The sequence below is a fragment of the Carettochelys insculpta genome, chromosome 25 (assembly GCF_033958435.1).
Source record: "Carettochelys insculpta isolate YL-2023 chromosome 25, ASM3395843v1, whole genome shotgun sequence".
Lineage (NCBI taxonomy): Eukaryota > Metazoa > Chordata > Testudines > Carettochelyidae > Carettochelys > Carettochelys insculpta.
This window is the reverse complement of record NC_134161.1, coordinates 17356899-17373527: the sequence shown is the minus strand read 5'-3', so window position 1 is coordinate 17373527 and position 16629 is coordinate 17356899.

The window sequence follows — 16629 nt, the reverse complement described above, 5'->3', positions numbered from 1 at the left end:
GGTTCCTTCCTGCCTCCCCGCTCCCCACGCCATGCCATTGCTGAGGAGAGCGCTTGGCCCTGACAAGCTTGTCTCTTGCCAACAGGAGGGGAGCGGTGAGAGATGCGACTTCCCCCACTTTGTGCGCTAAGGTCCGGGGCACACAGGACCGAAACACCACCGCGCTTGCTGCACGAGCTCTCCAGCATGAGCCTAGAAAGGCTGCTGTCACTGAGTTGGCCCCGGCACATACCAGCAGTTTTCCATTTCCAATAACCCCTGGGGTGCAGGCCCGCCCAAGCCATATCTCCACTGCCTGCGCCTCCCCTGACCCTCTCGCAGGCTATTCCCAAGGGCCCTTGTGCCTCGCTGGTATACAGAAGCCACTGGACTAGGGTGAGCCTAGCCCAGTGCAGAGGAAGGCCTAGGGAAAGGGGCTGATGGCCAGGCAATGGGACCTGTCTCTGAGAGCTCACACTTGCTTCATTGCTAAGCGAAGTCCCATTCCTGGAGGACTGGCTCTGGGGTATTTGTCCCGTGTTCCAGCACCAGTCCTGAGAAGCTGAGAAGGGCCATCTGATGCCTGTGGGACTCCCTGATGTACACAAGATGGTGTGGCAATAGTCATGGGCCTGGAGCGATCTGGCTTCCTCTGGACTTGGGGAAAGTTTGGAGCCAGGTCAGAACTTTGCAGTCCAGTGTGTTTCCTCCAGCTGGGAAACTGCTCCCTGGAGGTTCCTCAGCCTCTGTGTCCCAGGCTACTTCTGCCCCGCGGTTCGCCACCAGGCAGACCTCCACTTCCTCTAGGTTAGCGCTCCCAATCAGCCTCTTCATGCAGAAAACAGCCCCGTTTGCAAAGGGTGGGTTTTGCAGGGGTGGGATCTACCAGAAAGGAGAAACCTTCCAACCTGATCCCACAGCCCAAAAGAGAGAGGGAAGGAAAAGGCACCAGCCAGAAAAGGGAGACAAAAACCCCTCCTGGCAACATGCATCTTCCTGTGTACCAGCCGCAGCAAACATCCAGGGCAGCGTGCCAGTCCCGGAGGAACGGCTACAGTTACCACGCAGGGTAGGGACCACACACGGAGCCGCAGGAACAACACAGGCAGCGAGCGCAGGCGTTCTCCAGTTACGCACGCAGTGTGCTGCAGCCCCGGGACCAGGAGTGTGTCACACGATGGCGTGTGGCGAGGGGCTGTGCTCGGGCAGGGCACGAGTAGTTGCAATGGCTTTGTTTGCCTCACTGGAATGACAGTGAGCAGTGCTGCGCTGCGTTCCCAGCTCCAGCACTCTAGCCCAGCACCCCACCCTGGGAAGTTCATGCCCCAGGCTGTGAGCCATCAAAGTGTTCGCTCCCCGTCCCGTGGCATGGTGTGTCACAGAGCTGGAGGGTCCAAGCCGCGCAGCACAGGCTGGCAAAGCTGAGACCCCCAAGCCCTCAACCGATATTCCTTGCAGCTGACTTCACAGCAGTGCTGTCGCCAGCCTGGTGGGGTGGCGGTCATGCCTTGAAAGCACCCAGGGGCACAGCCAAGAAGAGGAGCTGCTCTGCTGGAAACGAGCCCGCCCTGCTGCGGGGGCGGGAAGCCACGTGCTGCTGGGGGGGGTTCATGTGCGGACGCGGCGGGCGGGCGTCAGCTGACTGCACAATGCTTGTTTCCAGCCCCGAGTGCATAGACGGGCCGGGCTCTAGTGAGATGTCACCTCATGGGCTTGGAACTCCTCCCCACACACAAGCGAGGGGTGGCTGGTGCCAACGCCCTGCTGGGCTGGTGCCTGGCACATGGCGGCCATGTAGCCCCAGTGAACCTGGACACCTTGTGGCGGAGGCCCGAGCCCCAGCTCTCGGAGAGCTCCGTGGGGCAATGCTCAGTGCCCCCGGCACGCTCCAGACCAGCAGCCAGGCTTGGGGAGCAGGGTGAGGGGCAGGACAGTGCCAGGCAAAAGGGAGTTATGGCGAGTGATGGGCAGGGGCACTAGCTGCCCTGGCCTGAGAAAAGGGCCACCAGCTGGGGCCAGGTGCCACTTGGGAGCTGCCCGAGCAGTGCTGCCAGGCTCCGGGTGACTCCCAGTGGTGGGAGTGCAGCGTCAGAGCCAGCCAAAGTGGGGCCAGGAGGCCCTTGGGCCTCGGCCGCAAGCTCACAGGGGCCTCCGATTTACGAACTTGGCTTTTGGCGCCCGCCAAGTTTGGCACCGTGGCCTTTCGGTGCCTCCTGCCACCTCCAGTGCCTGGGCACAGGAAAAGGCCAGAACAAAGCTACTCAGACGAAGTCTCCCTCTCTTACAGTGAGGGGCCTCCAAAGCAGGAAGTAGCCTTGGCCTTGCTGGAACCCCATCTCCTCTTCTCCGGTGCTCCAGGGGCTACCCTGGCCCTGCTGGGGGGAGCGGGCGGTAAACACCCCTCAGAGCCTCTGGAGGAGACTGACTCCACAGAGCACAGCAGACTCCTGTCCTGTGAGCAGGAATCCCAGCTGCCAGCCCCACCACTGTGCTACTGGCAGGCCTGCGGAGACAGGACAAGGCAATGCCTGTGCAGGGATGGGGGTGGAACAGGCTGCTCGCCCAGTGCCAGCAGCGGCAAGCAGGTCAGCATGGAGCTGGCCAGGGTGACCCAGGCCCCCCAGTGCCCTGAAGGGGTCCCAGCTGCAGGGGGATGACAGCTACTGTCAGGGGAACACCCGCATGGAGCCAGTTCAGAGGGAGACCCACAAGAGACGGGGTCCCCAGGAGCAGAGCCTGCTGCTCGCACTCCCCACCATGGGCTGTGGAGTACCTGAATGGAAGGGAATGGGGCTCAGCCTATTTCCCTGGGAGACAGGAGAAGGAGACGTGTGCAAAGAGCGAGTCCCTGCTCTGGGGCAACCAGGAAGGCGACAGGGCAGGCACTTCCCTTCAGGCAGCTGAAAGGGTTGCAAGTTAGTCGTGTGTCTGAGAGGACACTATTTTAAACCCACTTTGAATGCTGCCATTTAAAGAGGGCCTAGCTTCAGACCTCTGCAAAGAGGTGTCCTGCCTGGGGACCAGCCACCCGTGTGTGTTGTGAGAACAGAGCTGGTTTCAGCGAGAGGTGAGGCGGTAGGGCTCTGGGAGCCTGACACCCATTTCCCACGTGCATGCCAAGGAGCCAAAGGCAGGGGAGTGAAAGCACTTGTACACACCTCCTGGCAGTTGCTTTGCTCACCCTGAGCACTTCATTCGCGGTCTCCGACCCTCCAAGCTGGACTCAGAGCTGAAGCGCAAGGAGCTGGCTACACAGGAGCTCTGTGCCTGGGTGTTTCAGGGCACTGGCGTACGTTGCATCACAGCCACACACGTGGTCTTTTCCACTTCATCCAATGCCGCCTTCTGCTAGCATTAATCCTGCGGAAGCAACACAGCTTGTTCTGGGGCTGGGCTATACCACTGCAAAATGGGTGGGACACTTTCACCAGCCAGAAAGTGCCTGGGACATATGTAGCTAGCAGAGTGTAAGCCAGCACAGTGGTGACAATCAGATTTAGCAGGTCCAAACCTAGGTAGCTGAAGCACTTCCAGAGCAGGTGTAGCCCAGTCCTTAGGCCCCTGCTCAGTGATTGTGGTGGGTTGCCTCTTACTCAGGTCAGAGCAAAGCCACTGGTTGCGTTAAACCTCCTTAAGGACAAAAAGCAGTCAAGTAGCACTTTAGAGACTAGCAAAATGGTTTATTAGGTGAGCTTTCGTGGGACAGACCCACTTCTTCAGACCATAGCCAGACCAGAACAGACTCAATATTTAAGGCACAGAGAACCAAAAACAGTAAGCAAGGAGGACAAATCAGAACAAAAAAAGTGCTACTTGACTGCTTTTTGTTCTGATAGTATATAGCCTAGCACGGCTTCCTCTCTGTTACTCCTCAAGGGTGTGAACAGTGACGCTGACACTGACAGGCAGCTGGTGCTGCTGCCACAGGCTCCACCATCCAACTTCAGCTCATTGGTGCTGCCCTCAGGGGGCGTCCCCACACACCTCATTTCCTGCGCCCATTTACTGGTGGGGGACAGCGCACCCTTCTCCTTGTTCGGAATAAACTGTTTCCAGCAGGACTCACACCCCTCTGTAATGATGTCAATGTCAAAGTAAGAAACATTTCACTCTTCTCTTCTGTCTGCTCTTGGCTGCGGAGAAACAACGCACTATCATCAGCGACTGGTGCGTGGGCAATCAGACCTAGTGGTTGGCAGAGCCAGGAGTGGAGCCAAGGGTCAGAGCCAGAGCAAGGGGCAGGGGATGCAGCGGGCTGGAGCAGGACATATTGCTGAAGACTGCAGTCGTATTGCACGCTGCGTATTGCAGCCGTACTGACCTAAGCCCCGCTGCAGACAGCGCAAGGTCAGCAGGAGGGCTTCTCCTGCCAACTCCTCTCAGGGAAGGGGATTAACCAGGCCCTGAGGAGGCGCTCTTCCAGCAGGGCACCAGTGTCTTCCCTAGAACGGGACTGCGGTGTGGCTCTACATGTGCAGCTCCGAATGTGATGACAGGGCCCCAGACTGCAGCCTTTCCGGCCGTTGGGTTAGCCCCAGTCATTGCTTTCAGCCACTGTATCAGCCCAGCCCCCTCTGGACACTCTAGTGAGGGGTCAGCCTAAGCGTCACCCTCCCTGTCTTTTATCAGACAGCCTGTCAATTCTCCAACCCCTCTGCTTTGCGGTGTGCTGCTAGTGCTGCTTCAGCCCGTCTTCCACCTTGTCCTCACTAGCGGTTCCCAACCTGGTCAGCAACACTGCACACCTCAGTGAGACAACTCCACCGCACACCCTTCTTTTCAGCTCAACCGATTGCTCCGCAGCACCACCTTTACCCATATTTATTAGGGTTATGGGCTTACCGGTGGGGTGGGGTCTGCAACATGCCAGAGCGTACAACAGGCTAAGCAGGGATCCAGTGGGATTTTGCGTAACGGAGTAACCGCTGGAGATTTCAGTGGTTATTTGGTTACTCACGTGGATGAGGGGGAGGATGCTCCAAAGAGCAGGTCCCCTCCCCACCAGACTGTTGGAGCTGAGACGCATCATTTAAACCACGTCGCAGCTGCAACAAGCTCCCACCCTCTCTCCTCCCCTGCCAGAGCAGGGAGGGGCCATGGGCTCCACACCAGCCCATTCAGGATGGGAAGCAGCATTTCAGCTGCCTCCTGGTGTGCACGGACTCCTGTGGCGTTAGCGTTTCCCCTCACAGGGACCCTGCAGAGAACCACCGTGAGGAGAAATTGACAAACCCCTGTGCCATCAAGGCTGCCTGAGTCCCAGCTGGTGCAGGGTTCGTCAAATTCCCCCCACCCCCACCCACAGTGACTCTTCGCAGAGCTGGGGTAAGGGGAAATTGATGACATTTCATGGCACACTTGGACATTTCTTGTGGCGCACGAGTGTGTCACGGCACGCTGCTTGAAAACCACCGCTCCTCCCTAGCTTGCTTCTTCCCGTGTCCTACCACTGCACAGCGGGAGGGGTAGTCAGACTCTTCCCTGGCTCCCTGCAGGCTGCAGGAGTTTTATCTGGTCTGCTCGCCAGCTGCACAAGGCAGCACCCGGGGTCAAAACCTGCTCTTCCTGAGCACAACCACCCCCATAGGAATTTGTAAGGCAGCTGTTACAGACCACGCCACCTTACTGTTTAACTAGCTACTGGAGCCAAGTGAGAACTGATGCAGTCATGTGCCAGAACAGATGGGTACAACCCACAGTTCACACTGAAAGCAGGACACACAGACTCCCAGTGGGTTAGTCTAAGTTCTCCCACCTGCCCTAAAGATGTACCACTTCACCTGAGTTGGCTGTTCATGGGGTTTCTCCTAGCAAGATCCTTTCTCTTTCCCTCAAGCTCTGACTTGCCTTAGGGATGTGAATGGCTGGGTATTCATAAGAACACATGAAGGGCCAGACTGGGTCAGACCAAAGGTCCATTCAGCCCAGTGTCCTGTCCTCCGACAGAGGGCAATGCCAGGTGCCCCAGAGGGAGTGAACAGAACAAGGAATCATTGATGAGCCCTTCCCTGTCATCCATTTCCAGCCTCTGACAAGCAGAGGCCAGGGACACCGTTCCTGCCCATCCTGTCTAGCAGCCGTTGATGGACCTGATGTCCGTGGATTAACTAGCTCTTTTCTGAACTCTGGCATAACAAAGTCCTGGTCTTCCCAACACCTCTGACCATGCCCTGTGTGAAGAACTACTTCCTTTCATTGTAACCCTGGCACCTATGAATTGCATGTGGGGACCCCTCGTTCTTGTGTTATGGGAACAAGTAAATAACTTTTCCTTACTCACTTTCTCCACACCAGTCAGGATTTTCTAGATTCTCTCATATCCCCCCTTAGTCTCCTCTTTTCTAAGAGGAAAGGTCCCCATCTTTTTAATGCACCCAGGATGCTGAGCTGTTCTGTATACCTGGCCTGGAGTCTGTCATGCTTCGGCGTTGCTGCTAGTAAGAGCCACCCAGGTGAACCAGCAGGATAACTCTGTACTACCACCAACCCCCCACAATAGTGATAGTCGCTCAGAGCACCCCGAGACTCCCCTACACACCCTGATCACTCCCACAAAGCCCAGCTGAAGAAAAGCTTGGACTCAGCGGGGAGCCGTGGAAAGCGAGTTTCTCACCCGGGGGCGGGGGTGACAATCTTCACTTTAAAGTCTTTGGAAAAGGAAGGGGCTGGTTTTCAGCCTGGCCGGAGACACTTGGGCTCTGCCAGTGATGCCAGATTCCCACCCAAACCCCTCCTGCCTCAGACCCTGCTGGCTTGGGGAAGTGTGGCCAGGTGCAGCCCATGTGCTGGCCTTTGTATCCTGTGCCCCACCCCTCCCAATCTCAACATCCAGGTTGCGTTCCAGGTAGGCATCCACTGATTCTGGCCTCTCTTGCATGGACGTGACAGGGGCTGGAGCCAGCGCCCCTTGATGTGTCTGCCCACCTCCCTGCCCTCTTTGATGTGGTTCTTTGGACAGCTGGGGGGAAGTGCAAAGCCCAGCCTGCCGCCCCCCAGCGCCCACGGCTTGTCAGAACAGCATGTGGCTGTGCTATGTATAATGGGAATCCCAGCCTGGGCTAGCTCAGCTCTGCCATGGCTCTAATGACATGCAGTGAGGCCTCCTGGGTTTCCTTCCTACTCAGAGACATTCTGTCTGCTCTCAGCTAGTGACAAAGAGGGAGCATGCCCAAACCCAGCTGTGCTGGCCTCTGGCTCTGGACTGGGTCGCAGCCTACAAGGAAAGCTATTTCATTCCGACCTGTAGCTCCTTCGATCAGCCAGGCAGGATGGTGAGCTCAGCGTTCCTCCTTGCAGCCTGCAGTGGTCCCCAAGGGATGTTAACGCCTGCCTAGGGACTGGACCCAAACTCTACCAGGGTTTCCCTGGTGGTTGGAGGGGATGAGGCAGTGTTAAGAAGGGCGGAGAATGAGAAGCCAGTTCTCTTCCCCGTCTGATGAGAACAGCACTGCTGACCCGAGGAAGCTGCTCTATTGTTTGGAGTCACCCGAGTTTGGGAAGAAATTGCTTGAACGCAAAGAGCTGATTTTCCATTTAGTCCATCACACACAACAAGCCAATCCAAAGGGCTGGGCTAACCTCCTAATGATCTAACTCAATTACTTTGACAACAATCAGCTCTATCGCCACGACAACCCAGTACACAAGAGAAGGCACCTTGTTTTTCCAGTCTGAAAAATCCAGTGTCAGTCAGTCGCTGTAGGAAATTACCTCCCTCCCACTCACAGCCTACCACATAAGGCTTCTAAGTGTCACAGCAGAGGCAGGCATCCAAATATAGTGGTGCTTCTAGCTGATGGGCAGCCGGCAGGAATCGTACCCCCCCTCCTCCACACTGACATGCAGCCGCCCCTGTGGTGGAGCAGAGCAGTTCTTCAGCAGCTCACAGCAACCCTCCACTGCCGTTTAACAGGGACAAGTCATGTTACGGCCTATTGAAACAGCAGAGGGATTGAAGGGCAAAAGGTAATTCCTAGCGGGAATGTTGTGGTGAATGCTCCTCTGATGAAAATCGCTGTGGGTAATTAATATCGGGGCCATGGTTTTACAGCTCACCCAGAGAGATGAAAGCAGCTTTTCCTGAGCATTGGCTTAGCAAGCGGCAGCGTTTAGAGAGGCCAGAGATGCACGATGGGAACTACCATGTCTCGCAGAGTTCCCATCAGTAGCAATATGGCGCTCTCTGGTTTGGGGCTTCTGGAAGGGTAACTAATCTGCCTCCTGGAGACCAAACCCCAAGCAGCCCCTCCCCTCGTTCCCAGAGCTCTGTCCCTGGTGCCAAAACCCAGCATCACCCGACAAGCCTGACGATAAAAATCAGAGATGATGAAATTCAACCCACTCCATAGGCTTGGTGGAAGGGTCCCACCCTCCCAGGGCCAGGAGGGGCGAAAAGTGCTTCTTCAGCCAAATTTGTCTCAGCAGAAAGCACAGCTGTGGCAAGAACAAAATGTTGCAGGCCTGGGCATCAGTTTGGCTGAATTGTCCTAGTTAAAAAAAAAAATCAGAAAAAGCTGAACCACTTCAAGTTTGGAATCAAACCTGCTCAGATGGTGCAAAGTATTTCCTTCCACCTGCAAAGACTTTTTACTGATTTTTCACATATTCACCATGAAGGGCCACATGCCGCCGGCCTTGTAGATCATAGAATTGTAGGGCTGAAAGGGACCTCAGGAGGTCTTCAAGTCCAGCCTCCTGTTTTGAGCAGGATCAGCCCCCCACTAAGTCATCCCAGCCGGGACTTAAAACCCTCTAGGGATGGAGATTCCACCACCTCTCTAGGTAACACATTCCAATGCTTCACCACCCTCCTGGTGAAGTAGTTTTTCCTAATATCCAACCTACTCCTCTTCCTCTGCAATTTCAGACCATTGCTCCTCATTCTGCCATCTGTCACCTTTGAGAACAGCTTCTCTCCATCCTTTTTAGATACACCCTTCAGGAAGTTGAAGGCTGCTATCAAAACCCCCCTTACTCTACTCTTCTGCAAACTAAATAAGCCCAAATCCTTCAGCCTCTCCTCGTAGGTCATGTGCTCCAGCCCCCGAATAATTTTGATGCCCTCTGCTGAACCTGCTTCAGCACATCCATATCCTTTCTATGCTGGGGTCCCAAAACTGGACACAATATTCCAGATGTGGGCTCACCACTGCTGAATAGAGGGGAATAATAACGTCTCTAGATCTGCTTGAAATGCTCCTCCTAATGAACCCCAAGATCCATGTCAGTGGGGCTGCCAGCACGAGGCAGGAGAAGCGCACTCATCTGCTGGTGAGTTCAGTGCCTGGGCAGCAGAGGCAAGGCAGCTGCCAGGCTCACTGTGGCTGTGCCCTGATCTCAGATGCTTTGCTGGTTGCATGGACACTGGTGTGCTGGTGCCAAGCCAGCAGCGGCAGGGCTGGGGAGTGCATCACATGCTCAGGGGCTGTCTCCCCCAGAAAGCACAGCTCTGATCTGGGGCAGATAGAACAATTCCCCTGAGAGGGAGTGGGTAGCGGGCTGGCTGATTGCGCCGAGCGCCCCACACAGCAGGCTGGCGGGTGCAGAGCTGCCTGCAGCGACTGTCACTGTGACTGGTGTCATCGGTCCCACCTCATGGGCCGAGTGCGGGACTCCAGCCTGTCTCACACACAGCTTTCTCCATGCCCATGAGGAGTGAGACCAGGGCTGCAAGCCCGTCAGCCCCACAGCCCCTGCAGGCACAGCAGGCTCTGTCAGAATGCCTGACTCAAATGAGAGGATCCTATGTTGGGACTGGCTGGGGGCGAATTCCTACGGGCCAAGGGGGCCCAACAAAACCCACTTCCTGGGCTGACCCTTCTAGTCTCGCCGCCTCTTGGGCCACACATGCCCCTGGCCTGAGCTCAGCCCTGGCTGAGCAGCTACACTTTACTGGGCAGCGTTACCAGACAAGCAGGAAAGTCCACCTTCTGTCCCCGCTTATGAAGCGCTCTGCTGGCGAGTGCCCCTTGCAATGCCCATGTCCCCTGTGCTGAGGGGGGTGGTACAGGGGAGACAGTGGAGCTCAAGTTCCCTCCTGACCCTTCCGCCCTAAAGCGGGAGCTTTGTGGCCCATGGAACAGCTTCACCTGGCAGCCAGAGACCAGGGGCTGCTCCCCCACTGGAGCCCCCAGAGGCCTGTGGGGAGCTGGCGGCCGCCCAGCCAGGCTGAGGACAGATGAGAAGCCCCATGTAAGACAAGACTTTGCTGAGTTTGCGAGTGGCAAAGTCTGGACCTGGAGAGCAACTTCAGCAGGATGCAGGTGCCCAACTCCCTTGGGCTGTTTGGAAACCCCAGCTGAAAGCATCAGCTCCCGCTTCCAGCTGGCGGCACGTTGGTGGGGTGGGAGGACCTGCAGCTCCCTGACTTCCCACCCTGCAAGCGGCTGGTTGCATTCAAGGAGAGCCTTTGTGTGCTGCTGGGCTTGATATTTCATCCCACCAGCTCGACAGAGCCCATTAAACATACATGGGGTGTGTAACATGATCAGTGTGCCAGTGTGCGGGAACCAGGAGCTGTAAAGTGAGAGGGGCCAGCTCTGTGCTGCTGCTGTGGGGTGCAGAGGTCGCCGTGGGGCTGGGAGCTGCTGGGTGGGGCACTGAGCTTGCTGTGGGGCTGGGAGCTGCTGGGTGGGGTGCAGAGCTCGTCGTGGGGCGGGGAGCTGTTGGGTGGGGTGCAGAGCTCATTGTGGGGCAGGGAGCTGTTGGGTGGGGTGCAGAGCTCGCTGTGGGGCTGGGAGCTCCTGGGTGGGGCGCAGAGCTCTCCGTGGGGCTGGGAGCTGTTGAGTGGGGTGCAGAACTCACCATAGGGTTGGAAACTGCTGGGTGGGGCGCAGAGCTCGCCGTGGGGCCGGGAGCTGCTGGGTGGGGTGCAGAGCTCGCCGTGGGGCTGGGAGCTGCTGGGTGGGGCGCAGAGCTCACCATGGGGCTGGGAGCTGCAGTTGGGGCACAGAGCTCACCCTGGGGCTGGGAGCTGTTGGGTGGGGAGCAGAGCTCACCCTGGGGCTGGGAACTGCAGTGGGGGTGCAGAGCTCACCGTGGGGCTGGGAGCTGTTGGGTGGGGTGCAGAGCTTGCTGTGGGGCTGGGAGCTGCCATGGGGGGAGCAGAGCTCACCCTGGGGCTGGGCACTGCAGTGGGGGTGCAGAGCTCACCGTGGGGCTGGGAGCTGTTGGGTGGGGAGCAGAGCTTGCTGTGGGGCTGGGAGTCTGGCAGTGGCTGTGGGGCACAAAGCTCGCTGGGTGGTGCCAATGGCCACTGGAACCACTTGGGCCCAGTACCACTGCATCTTGTCTATTTAGTTTGGCCATGAACACTTGCTGGGCACCTGATTTTCTAGGGCCTCCCTGCGGGCTCTGATTACAAGTGAACTCTGCAGGTTGGTGCTGTGTTCCAGAGTCTGGCTCCTGTACGTTAGCATCCTGGGTCCAACCCTGCCCAAGCAGCTAGTGACAAACTAATACCCCTGCACTTAGCTGAGGGCTGCCTGCGCATGGTGTGCAAGTGCCCGGCTCCGGCACAAAGGGGTGTAGGTACTGGCGCTGCCTGGTCCGGCAAAGCCAATCCTTCCCAGCAGTAATGTGGTACCTGCCTCCAGCCCCTGGTTCACTTCATATAGGGAAATGCGGGGGAGGGGAGGAAATTACACCCCTTTGCTACCTGGTCTTTGCAAATTGCCTTGCTGGCAGGGGGTGAGTTGAGATTTGGAGCTGTGGCTGCTTTGTTGTAAAAGCACAAGACCCTTTGTCCTGGCCAACACACTGGTCCTGCAATGCGACTCCCTGGGGGCCACATACACCTCGGCAAGATCGGTTGCAGGGTTTAGCTCAAATGCCATCCCCCTCAGTTAGCCTCTGTGCAGACAAGGTGCCTGTTTCTGTCTGTCATGTCTCGTGTTACCTTAGATTCTGCTCAGCTGATAGCAGCAGAATCACTCTCCACAGGGACAGGGCAGCATGGGAGCAGGACGGGGCCCCTGGTGCTGGTTTCTATTCAGTCAGTCAGAATGGAGACCTCGTGGGACATGCTGCAGTCTTAGGTCGGTGTAGGAAAATGTGGCAAACAGCTTGAGTCTGGTCAGCATAACTTTCCTGCTCCTGAACACCCCTGGGAGGCCACATCCAATGGGCTGACTGAGACAAATGAGAATGAAACAACAGACAAAGCAGCTGACGCAGAGGGCAGAAATGCAGCAGGAGGATTACACAGTCCAGAAGGAGGAGCAGGAAGTAACAGAAAGTGGAAAACAGTCGCTCGAATGTTACCATCTCAGCTTTCACAGAGACGTTTGAGAAGATATAAAGACTCTTTCTGGATGGCTGCTACACAACCCAGAGTTATTTGTTGGAGTCAGAATGCTCACACCCCAGAACAGACGGAGACAAAGGCTGCTCCTTGAGGCAGGAGGCACAAGTCACTCTGCCGCACTGTGGGCTGGCTGTCTGTAGACCCCTGCAGACTTTCCTACAGAGCCCCCCAGTGCTAGGAAACCAATTTAAAGTGACAGCTGACAACTTTAAAAGCAGCTTTCCGGAGACCTCTCCACTCACCCTGCTACTGCCCTGCCAGCAGCTTCACAGCCAAAGACCTAGCTGAGGTGTGAGCAAGAGCAGAGTCCAGCCAGGTCGCTGGCTTTTTCCCAGCCGAGGCGGGGCAGGCGCTTTCCGAGGGAAAGGGGAGAAGAGACACAGGCTAGGAAGGTGTGAGTGCCCAGCTGTTCTCAGGAGCAGGCCCTAAGGGGCACAGGTCCCTTTAAGTAAGAACTGGGCTCCCAGGAAAATGGGGGAGGCATCAAGATTGCAAGGCAGGGAGCTAGTGACAAGACAGCGCCGGTCCTGGCCAGACCCATCTCAGCTCCCACATGGCTGCAGCAAAGCCAGCACACGTCACAACCAGCTGGTGCCTTGCGGGAGTGCGAGCACTTCAGCCAGGTGGTACCGAATCACACCTGGGGGGAGGGCGCCACCTCAAGCCCCGTGTGCATTGGCCGATGGAGCCTTGGCCCGCTGCCCACGCTGCCCCTGTTGGCAGGTAGCCAAAGGTGCCACACCGCAGAGCTGGCCATGGCCTTGCACAGCAGAAAGGAGATAACGACTGAGGAGCAAACCCAGCCCTAGCCAGGGAGAGCCAGGAACTGACTGAGCAGCCGTTTGCCACCATGGAACGGTCTCATCGGAACTACAGCATCTGGAGCAGTGTCCAAACGCAGCTCAGTTCCAGCCCTCCTGCCATCTCCCTGCCCCTCGTTCACCAGTTCCCCAGCTCCCGCCGGGCACAGAGCAGAAGCACAAGCCATGTTCCTCGTGAAAGAAAGCTGAAAAGAACAGCCCGTCTGGCCTTCTCCCTCCATCAGCCAGAGGCCAGAAAAGGGGTTGCTCCTTTTTTCCAATCCTTGGCAGTTCAGCTCTGGATTGGAACTGGGCAGTCGGCACGTGGGCCAGCGCTGGGGGCGATGCTCAGCAGAGGGAGGGGGGAGCGGGGGGTTGCAGATGAGTGCAGAGAATGACTTTGCATGTGCTTTTCTGGCGACGATTTGTCCAGATCAAGGCTCAGGTTTCTGGAGACAGCAGACGAGGAATTAGGAAATGTGCATATAACACGGGAACCAGTGATTCAAAGGTCAGAGGCTCTTCAAACCGACACGGCACAAGGGCCAGAAACACATGTTTGAGTGCACAGAAGAACAGGGTGGAAAGTGGAGAGGTTTGCCAAGGTCTGGCTTCATTATGGAGCGATCCCTGAGGATCGGGGGAGCAGTGAACTCAACTCCATTACCGAATAACGCAGTGTTGGGGGACGTGGGAGGAAATGACTAACCAGCTGGTTTGACAGGGGCTGCGGAAACGCTGTAGGAGTTGTTATAAGCCACGTAGCGGAGAAACACTTGGGAAAGCCCAACAGGATTTTGCGAAGGAGAGACTGGATGTAAGGAGCGGATTAGATACCTAGTGTCTCCAGTCGCCTTAGGTCCTCGTGGAGGAGGTGCCACGGTCTGGCTAGGCCCATCCAACATTTGACCCGCCTCTGGGGAAGTTCTGCAGCTGCCCAGTGTAGGCGTTAAGCTAGATGGTCTCATGATCCTTAGCCTCTGTTACTCCCCCATTCAGCGTCCCTCCTGGGCTTTGGTGAATTTCAGGTACCCAACATGCCCATAGCATCTGCAACTTTGCTCTTACAGTCTACTCTCATTTCACGGCTTCACCTGGTCACCTTCAGGTCAGGTAAGACATTCCCCCCAACCCCATAGTGTACGTGCGTGCGCACACACACACCCCCCCACACCCCCCCACACCCGCAATGCAGGGCTGCTTTGAAGCACTGAAGTTCTGCCACAGCTAGAGCCAGAAGAACAACGTTTGGGCGAGGCCAGGGCTCTGAGGTGATACAGAAAAGCCTGACAGGTGCTGGCGCATGTTTTGTCACATGCTGAGGGTCTAAGGGATGGCCAGATTGCAGGTGAGGGAGGAATCCCCAGGTCAGAGTGGCTGGGCCCTTGAAGGGTTTTCATCTTCCTCCACAGCTTGGATGGCTGGGTGGGGGTTGTCATGGCTTTTCCCAGCTAATCAGCTTCCTGGCACTGCAGAGGCCTTGGCTTCGCTCTCAGCCTGGGGCAGACACCTGTGGTGTCTGCTGGCTGGAAATGTTTTGTGTAACTGGAGTGGTTGGGCTTGGTGGGGAGTCCCTGGAGAGAAGGTGGTGGCCTGTGATGACCAGGTCAGAGATCAGTGATCCCATCTGGCTTTAAACACTATGACAGTACAGGTGTGGCCATGGCACAGAACTGGGAAGCTGGTGTGTGGGATGGGCCCCCACACTGAGTGTGTGGTGGTGGAAAGCAGTAGGTGGTGGTTGGCCAAGGAGCAGCTCCACTCTGCCTCCGCTTGGTCACTGTTTGCACGCGCCTGGCCTGCTCCCCAGGAGAGAGAGCACCAGCGTGTGGTGGCAGCACCTGAGCCCACGCTCCAGCCGCTGAGAGCACAGAGCAGCAGTAACCCTGAGGCGCTCACCCGAGTGCCAGGTGGCTCCCAGCACGACCGCACAGTGCGGCTGGACTGGAGAGGAGCCGCCCATTAGCCAGGCAGGGCCCAGCACACTCCACCCTCTCGTCTGCCTCCGTTCCCGGGTCCGCCCCGGCTCTGGGCTACTCTGGGGCTGGCAGAGTGACACTCCCACCCGGGAGATGGGCAGTTCCAGACTGTGACACCGGCTCCCATTCAAGTGAAGCCGGTGGGACAGAGGGTTGTGTTCCTGTCCTGGGCCGTGTCCACACCAGGCTGGGCAGTTACAGCCCAGGCACGTGGTGCTCACGCTCACGCCTGTGCCCTGTCAGCACACAACACAGCCCCTTCCCTTGTGCTGCCACCCTTCAGTTGTGAACCCCCCCCGCACCGAGGCCATTCACTGTCAGAGCTAGTCACTTACTCTTTACTGCTCCCTCACCTTAACCTGTGTGTCATGGGGCGCACGCCCCGGGGGGCTGCTCAGGCATGGTAAGTGGGGAGCTTATGCCCCTTTGTGAACTTCTCTCTGAAGGCTGAACCCACACCATGGGAGCGTGACCTGGCAGGCAGAGTCCTTCCACCTATCCTGGCCCGCAGGCAACGTAGATTGGGCCACCACTCAGGGCGTCAGGCCATCCGCCAGGCCCAAGCATCAGATCAACAACTGGTGTGCTCAGGCAGGACGGAGCAAACACGCCATCTCAGTCTAGCATTCACACTGGGGTGAGTGGGAGACAACTGCGAGCCTCTTGGCCTCAGGCAGGGCGCCCTGACATCCCTGCGGCGTCGGCAGCAGTGGTCGGGCTTACCTGAGCCCGCTCGTTCCACTCAGCAGCCCCAAACCCCCACCTGTGTTACATTCCAGGCATCCGACCTGCTCCTCCATTTGTCTTCTCCCCGATGTCCTATTTGCCCTGGAGATGGGCCTAGGCTGTAACATCCAGCTCTGATTTCAACCCCCTCAGCACTCTGGGCTATTTGAGCCCACAGAGAGGGATGTTTCTAGCTGGATATGCAGCCTCTGGCCTCCCTGAAATCCCAGCCCCACGGCTCTCTCTTATTTCTGGTCAGTAAGATAATCTCATGAGGTTACAGAACACACTCGTTCTGGATCCTTTCCTGCCTCACCCCTGTGCTCCAGGTGCTCTGAATGGGGAGATTCAGCCTGACTCTCCCTCTCCCTCACCCTGGTGACAGTACTGGAGGGAAGCTGGTGTGATACCTGGGCTGGTGAGAAGAGATTCATCCCATCCCGTTCCCACAGTGCCCACAGATATACCTGTTTGCTAGCGCAGTATCCGGTGTGCTTGGTGGTGGGCTCCATGAAGCATGTGGCCTTCAAACTCCTGGAGAGTCACTTCCTCAGTTGTTCTCGGCTCCATCCCTCTGCCAAGCCATTGGCTGGGCGGCATTGTACAGCCCTGGGGTGCTGTAACCTCCCGTTCTCTGACAGCGCTGCCCATCTCACCTGAATCCCATCTGCCCAGGACAAGGCTGCAGCCCCAGGCCCTGGCACCACCCCATCCCTGCTCCAAATCTTCCCACCCAGTTCTCTCTGCTCCCGGCCCCAGAGCCAAACCTCCCGCTGCTGCTGCTGCCTCAGCCCTGGCCAGCTCCATGCTCTTTGTCCTCTCCGGGCTCAGCTCACTCCCC